This window comes from Rutilus rutilus, assembly GCF_951802725.1.
Source record: "Rutilus rutilus genome assembly, chromosome: 17".
Classification (NCBI taxonomy): Eukaryota; Metazoa; Chordata; class Actinopteri; order Cypriniformes; family Leuciscidae; genus Rutilus; species Rutilus rutilus.
Window position 1 is genome coordinate 28,424,109 of NC_140230.1, and position 7,717 is coordinate 28,431,825.

Here is a 7,717-nt window from a genome sequence, read left to right on the forward strand (position 1 = left end):
CAGCCCTGTGCAAAGCATGATGGGAAGTGAAAGTCCTGTATGACTGGGTTACTAGATTGAAACATATTTCAAATTGAAAATGTCAAGTGAAGTCAAAGAGTGACCATTTCAAGTCAGTTTAACATGAACCAATCACATTTGAACAAATCCGATACAATGGTGTTAAAACTAAATGAAATGTTTAAATAAAGTGAGCAGCATAAAATATTATATATATATATATCCAAGTAAACATGTCTTCTTTGAAACACAATGCTAATCTGAAGTTAAACCTGCCTCCTGGTAGGTTTCATTTAAGCCTCAATTTAGTCCTGGAGTAACTCTAGTCTTCCTCCAGGAAATCAGTTTATTAAACTCTGGACTAAACTAAATCTAGGACTATTTAAACCCATGACAGAGGAAGCAGATTTCTGTTAATCCAGTTTAAAGGGCCATTTTAGTCTAGGACTAGTCTTAATCTCTGTCCGGGAAACCGCCCCATAATGTTTACTTTATTTAAATACCAGTATGGTTACACTTTAGATTAGGGTTCTATTAACTGAGACTTTTGTCTCAATATACTACTAATTACTGATTACCAATGGTAGCTGTTGTTTAGGTATTAATAAGGGATGTAGAATAAGGTCATGAGAATAAGGCATTAATATGTGCTTTACAAGTAGGTTACTAATAAACAGACAATATCCTAAGCAACTAGTTCATAGTGAGGACCCTAAACTAAAGTGTTACCAATCTTATTTAATTATTATTTATTTAAAAAGCCAAAAGTCCATGCCCCCACAGAAATATATTAAGACCTCTTCAAACAGTCAAGTTTAGGGTTAACCATCAATCATAATTTGCATAATTTATGTACAACAGTAGTCAATGACAAGTATATGGTAAGTCTATATGGCATGACTTCATATAGATAGCTAGTAAACGTGCATGCTCATGTCTCTGTGTGGCCCACGGTGACTTTGCCTCTACAGAAACAGTTGCTGCCCTGTAATCATTATACCATAGCACTTGTTATAGTGGACAACATAAGTGATCATTAGCTATGTCAGGCATCAAGTTTAAACCTTACCAAGTTACAATACAACTGTCCCTGACTGTGATTTAAACTTTAGGCCTACATAAGCCGTCTCTTGCTTGATTGCCACAGTGATCCTTTAGATTATTTTAATGTTTTTTTCTTCTTCTGAGAGGCAGCTAATGAAAGTCATCAGAACAATGTGGTGTCTTATATTTAAGTCAAACTTGAGACTTGTTTGTTGGATGGAGTAGAGAAACAGGTCTGAACAAGCACAAAAGTGCACAGCCTACCACAGCAGATATACAGAGATAGTGAGCAAGAGAAGAGAGAAAGAGGTCCACTTAGAATCAAAAACAGTCCAGCGAGCACACATGATGCCGACTATGGGGCGCCTTTTGTAAAGCGGCTCAATCTGAAAATAACAGCAACATTTTGTCACATTTAGCTTCAAACAACGTCAAAGATTTATACCAGTTTTTTAAACAGTCACTTTTTAGCACATTTCCAACAATATTTGTCAACTTAGAGATATTTTAAATAGTTAAATCTAAATATTAAATGTTACACCTAAATGTTAAATGTTAAAGGGACACTTCACCCATTTGCATTAAGCTTTGCATTGTTAGAAACCCAGTCATACTATTGAATGGTCGTGCAACACTATCTCATTTTCCCCTGAGACGGGAGAAATCCGTTATTTACCTTTTACACTTCCTCCTACAATGACGCAAAAATCGTCATTTTGCGTCATTGTAGGAGGAAGTGTAAAGAGGGGGGGATTTCTGTTGAGACTACAAGCACTAGTTCCTCATCTTTCCCAGGGGGCGGGACCCGCTCACGCTACAGACCTATTACAGATCAGTGGGTGGGACTTTACTCTCTGAAACTGAAAGCAATATCCTCCATCTTGTTTGAAGCTAAGCTAACAGGCGCTGTGGAGACAGATGTAAAGTTATGACAATAGCGGAGGAGAGTGCTCAATATGATATAGAAGAAGAGGATTTCGGAAGTCTGATGCTTGAATCAGGTGTTTGTGGCTACCTTTACAAGCCGCATTATAGCGAAGAGCAGCCGAGGCAGAAGACCTGCCTGCCGCGGACGAGGAGCCCGGACTGGCTCGAGTTAGGGCGGACTGGTGGCGCCGGTGATCTCACTATGCAACTCATAGACTGTAAGATGCAACTACGAACACAGAGGTAGAGTCCGTCTGCGGCAAAGAATTTCAACGATGACAATTTCTCCTGGACGAAATCTCTGAATCAGACGAGGACACGGACGTTTGTGTTGAGAACTATCCTAGTTTCGCACCGCATATGTTCTGACTGAACATCCAGGTACCATGCAATAATTCACCTTTTCGAAAGAAATACAAACGAGGAGTAATGAGTTCGCCAACTAACTAGACATTTTGTGTGAATGTGAAATGAATTTCAAGCTCTGGTGGTAGCTAGCCTTGTAGACGGAAGAGTGATTTCTCTTATAGGCAGATATGCGCTCTCTGGATTAGTGGGAGTGGCTTGCGGAGCTGTGCAATGTGGTGCATTGTGGGAGTTGTTGTCTTTCATACAAATGCGTCCTGAAGTTATTTTTTGTCTTTCCTCGGTCACGAAGGCACCAAATTCAAAATTAATTTTACATTTCGACTACATATGACCCACTTTAAATAAAAAACAATGTTCAAATGGGTGGAATGCCCCTTTAAATCTAAATGCTAAATCTAAATCTACATGTTAAATCTAAATCTAAATCTAAATGTTAAATCTAAATATTAAATCTAAATCTAAATGTTAAATCTAAATCTAAATGTTAAATCTAAATGTTAAATCTAAATGTTAAATCTAAATCTAGATCTACGTGTTGAATCTAAATGTTAAATCTAAATCTAAATGTTAAATCTAAATCTAGATCTACGTGTTGAATCTAAATGTTAAATCTAAATCTAAATGTTGAATCTAAATCCGGTTACCGGCATTTTGAATTTGCATATTAGTTAAATATTTAGTTTCACCCGAAACATTTAGATTCAACATTTAGATTTAGATTTACATTTAACATTTAGATTTAGATTTAGATTTAGATTTAACATTTAACATTTAACATTTAGGTGTAACATTTAATATTTAGATTTAACATTTAGATTTAGATTTAGATTTAACATTTAGATTTAGATTTAGATTTAATATTTAGATTTAACATTTAGATTTAGATTTAGATTTAACATTTAGATTTAACATTTAGATTTAGATTTAACATTTAGATTTAGATTTAGATTTAACATTTAGATTTACATTTAATATTTAGATTCAACATTTAGATTTAGATTTAGATTTAACATTTAGATTTAGATTTAACATTTAACATTTAGATTTAGATTTAGATTTAGATTTAGATTTAGATTTAGATTTAACATTTAGATTTAGATTTAGATTTAACATTTAGGTGTAACATTTAATATTTAGATTTAACATTTAGATTTAGATTTACATTTAGATTTAGATTTAACATTTAGATTTAGATTTAGATTTAGATTTAATATTTAGATTTAACATTTAGATTTAGATTTAGCATTTAGATTTAACATTTAACATTTAGGTGTAACATTTAATATTTAGATTTAACATTTAGATTTAGATTTAGATTTAGATTTAACATTTAGATTTAGATTTAGATTTAATATTTAGATTTAACATTTAGATTTAGCATTTAGATTTAACATTTAACATTTAGATTTAAATTTAATATTTAGATTTAACATTTAGATTTAGATTTAGATTTAAAATTTAATATTTAGATTTAACTATTTCAAGTATCTCTAAGTTGACAAATATTGTTGTAAATGTGCTAAAAAAGTGACCGTCAAAAATTCATACCAGTTTTTTAAACATTTTTTAAAGCTAAATGTGACAAAATGTTGCTGTTATTTTCAGCGTGAGCCGCTTTACAAACGGCGCCCCATAGCCGACAGGGGTTGCAGTCAGACCAACATTGCACAGCACGTGGAACATTTAAAGCTGGGGCTGCCAAGATCTGAGAATGATTGATTATTGTTGGTGTATGATTATGTTGAAATCTTTCTCTGGATTTATATAACAGTGCTAAGAGCACAGCTAGGGCTCTCCAACAAGCATCAGCACACTTTATCTTCTCCGTCGATGTCGTCATCGCTATCGCTAATGTTAACGCTTCTATCTAAAAAGGGCATTCAAACAGTGATTTGAAGTAAATCATACATTTTCTGGCATGAAGTGGGCATGTTTAGCTACTGTATATGACAAAAGCATTGTGACAACTGCATATAATGAATCATGTCAGAAATCGTTAAGTTTTGCATTGATAATCGTTCTTCGTGATGATATTGGATTTATCTATAAACACTTTCTCCGCAAGAATCAATTATTTTATCATCTAGAAAACTTTTTCCTTGTCAAATTAGTATTAATAAATTTGAAAATCATATTTATACTGCCAATAAATCCAGATTTCAAAAGGTACAGCCAGTTGCTTAGTCTGTTTGGTTAAGAAAGCATCATATTTTTGGTGCTGATGCACATGCCAGAGGTGAATTACATCTCTCAGAGGTCGGAACATCCTCTTGGAAAGAGCAGAGGGACTTATGAAAGCACTGGCGAGTGTGTTTGAGTTCATGTTGCTCAAGTGCTGCTTTCAAAAAGTGGAGATGCCTGAAAGGGTAAAACAAGATGTGGAAAAGTAAGAGAAACTCACTTTGCACAATGAAAAAATTATGGAGGCTAAAACAAACATCTATCTATCTATCTATCTATCTATCTATCTATCTATCTATCTATCTATCTATCTATCTATCTATCTATCTATCTATCTATCTATCTATCTATCTATCTATCTATCTATCTATCTATCTATCACATGACCAGCCAAATACTACTTTGTATGTGTATAAAAAATAAACGATTAAGACAAGTAATAAAACATCTTTACAAGTTGTTTGAGACTTTTATGTGAGAGCATGCATGCTTTATACACCTGTCCTGTTGGCATCATCTATCACTTCTGGAAATGTTCTAACTTTTCAGAGTTGACAGGTGTGTGTTCAGATCTCCTCCTCAGAAACACCTGAAACATCTGTTCTGACATCCATCGGTTCTACCGCGTTGAGGCCTGAAGCCATAAAGGTAAACGAAACTTTCATGCGGTTAGATTAATCTTTTATATCAAAGAGCTCAAGTGTGTCTATTCTGAGCACACAAAGGTTCAGGAGAGGAGAGGAGTTGGGTTTCTGTTGGCATGCTTGCTATGACAGGCATGGCATGTGTATCTCTGCTCTCCTGTCACCTGAACTCATTGCTGTATAAACCAGAGGAGATGCCAGAGATGTAGGGCCGACAGAGTAAGCTGTTAAAGAGGGCGGAGTGGTTTTTATGGCTGAGGTATTCATAATGAGGTGCGCATTGGGCAAAAGATGAAAGGTGATCTAACTTCAAGACCAACTTTATGTAGAGCTGGTTTTTAGTCAGACCTTTCTATACTGTGCTGAGTTTTTGCTGTGCGATTGTGCGACAACTTTTTTTACAGTGTAGACTTATGACCTATTTTTGGACCGCAGCACACCAGGCGAGAACCACAGAAATATAGTTCTTTGTTTGTAGCTGGAAATTTCCTGTACAAAGTTTATCTGACAGATTTATTCTTTAAAATACAACATTTCCGGTGTTAGTGATAGCATCCAGAATACAATGTAACAAGCTAAGAGAACAAAAGTAATCCAAGATGACAGATGGAGGCATGAATAGTATAGCTTATTTTGACTTTAGAAATCAAGCTATTAGAAATCAAAACAAAAAAACTGTATTGTTTTTATTTGGTGTGTGTAAGAAGGAGAGAAAATGAAGATATCTAGATGACTTATTTTCATTGAACTACATCATTTTTTAAAAATACTTTCCCTTTATAAAAGTAGACTATGATGATTTAAGATTGACTGACTGATAAGACTGATGTTATTTTTATAACATGGAACCAAATTCATATACCAAAGAATTTGCATGGTATTCAAAAATGCCATATACTAGTATCATGTCCAAAAGATATTATAATACCAAGATACGTCAGACGTTATTGTGAAAGTTGTTTGTGATCTTGTACATACAAAGTGAAAACCTGAATTCAAACTGTGAACTCGCTGTTCGACAGATTCGTTGTAAGGAACCGAATCAAAAGATTCATAATCATTCATTCACACATTCATTCGGTCTGAACCGCCGACTGGGTTGGAACAGCACACCTTTCTCCACATCAAATGAGTCAGAACCAAATCCCAGATAAGTCATCCCTCACACATTTTCCCATTATCCCTAAGCTCACAGGGATGTGCAGAGTATACAAATGCACTTGGAAATAATAACAGCATAGAAAATGGGGCGAGAATAAGGAGGGGCTTTTACATTCAGTCTATTCTGACTAATCTAGTGTATTTAAACATGAGACCTTGACAGATGACTCAAAGGATTATTGGATGACTTCAAAGTTTTGGTGCACATTGTTATTTCTTTACTGAGCCCAATGTATCCGATAAAATCATACTCATATATGAACACACAAGGCCTGTTTACTAACTCAGACTAAATATGAAGTAGTACACAGGAAATAAACACACACTCACGTTCAAGACAAGCACACTTTGTTTAAACATGCCCTAAAGACACAAAAACTGAACTTACAGCGTTTTCAAAAACAGGATGTGAGTCACCACCAAAACCGAGGCTTTCTCGGCAAAACCCGTTCACCAAATGCAAATCACTTGCACTGAGAGGTGACCCAATCACTCGCAAATGCCTGGATGTAATCCCGAATAGCTCATGGGAAGTCTGTTTGGAGTGAATTAGACTGAGTCAGTGCATGGAATCAGTCCCAGGCTCCAGGGCTAGATGTGTCTAAGCACTTCCTGTGGTCTTAATCCCCTCGGAGGGGACCAATCGCCCAGTCACTCGTGCTAGTTTGTCAGCTGTTACATGACACTTCCTACATTTAGTCACACTGGGTGAAAGACATGTCTGTTGTTTTAATCATAACCAGAGTTGAGCACGTTTGGGCTTGTATATGAATGTGGAGTATATCTACATGCGCGGACGGAGAGGATCCCGAGCTGATCTGATCAGAGATCTCCTTGCTTTGCGTCAAAGCCCTGTTGGGACAGGAGTAGTGGGGTAATGTAATAATTACAGAGCTTCTCTATGATTTCAATCCCAAGCAAATCAGCCTTGTCAGTAATCTTCCCATGCCGGTAAAGATTATAGGGTCTTTTACCATCTAAAATGCCCTGAGAAGAGGAGACACCAGAAAATGAGCGACAAAACGTATTAAGAATGGTCCATTTCTCTGAGGTGTCACTCTAAGTATACTTTATTTAAAAATTGCCCATATTCTGTTTGATTGTCCCCTAATAATCCAAGTTATCTGCTCATATTTAATATTTCTTGCATAATTAATTTGCATCTAAACATATTTTGTGTCTGCAATGTGTAGATACACTAGGCACTCCTATCTGTCATTTCAACAGACATCCTGTCCTATACTGATTGACAATAAACATTACACACATCCAAAATAACAATTACTTTACAGACATTAATCAAAAATCTAATCCTGCACCAGATTTATCATTCACATCAAATAACATTCACATCAGCCAAGTTCAGAATTTTGATAATGTGCATAGTACAC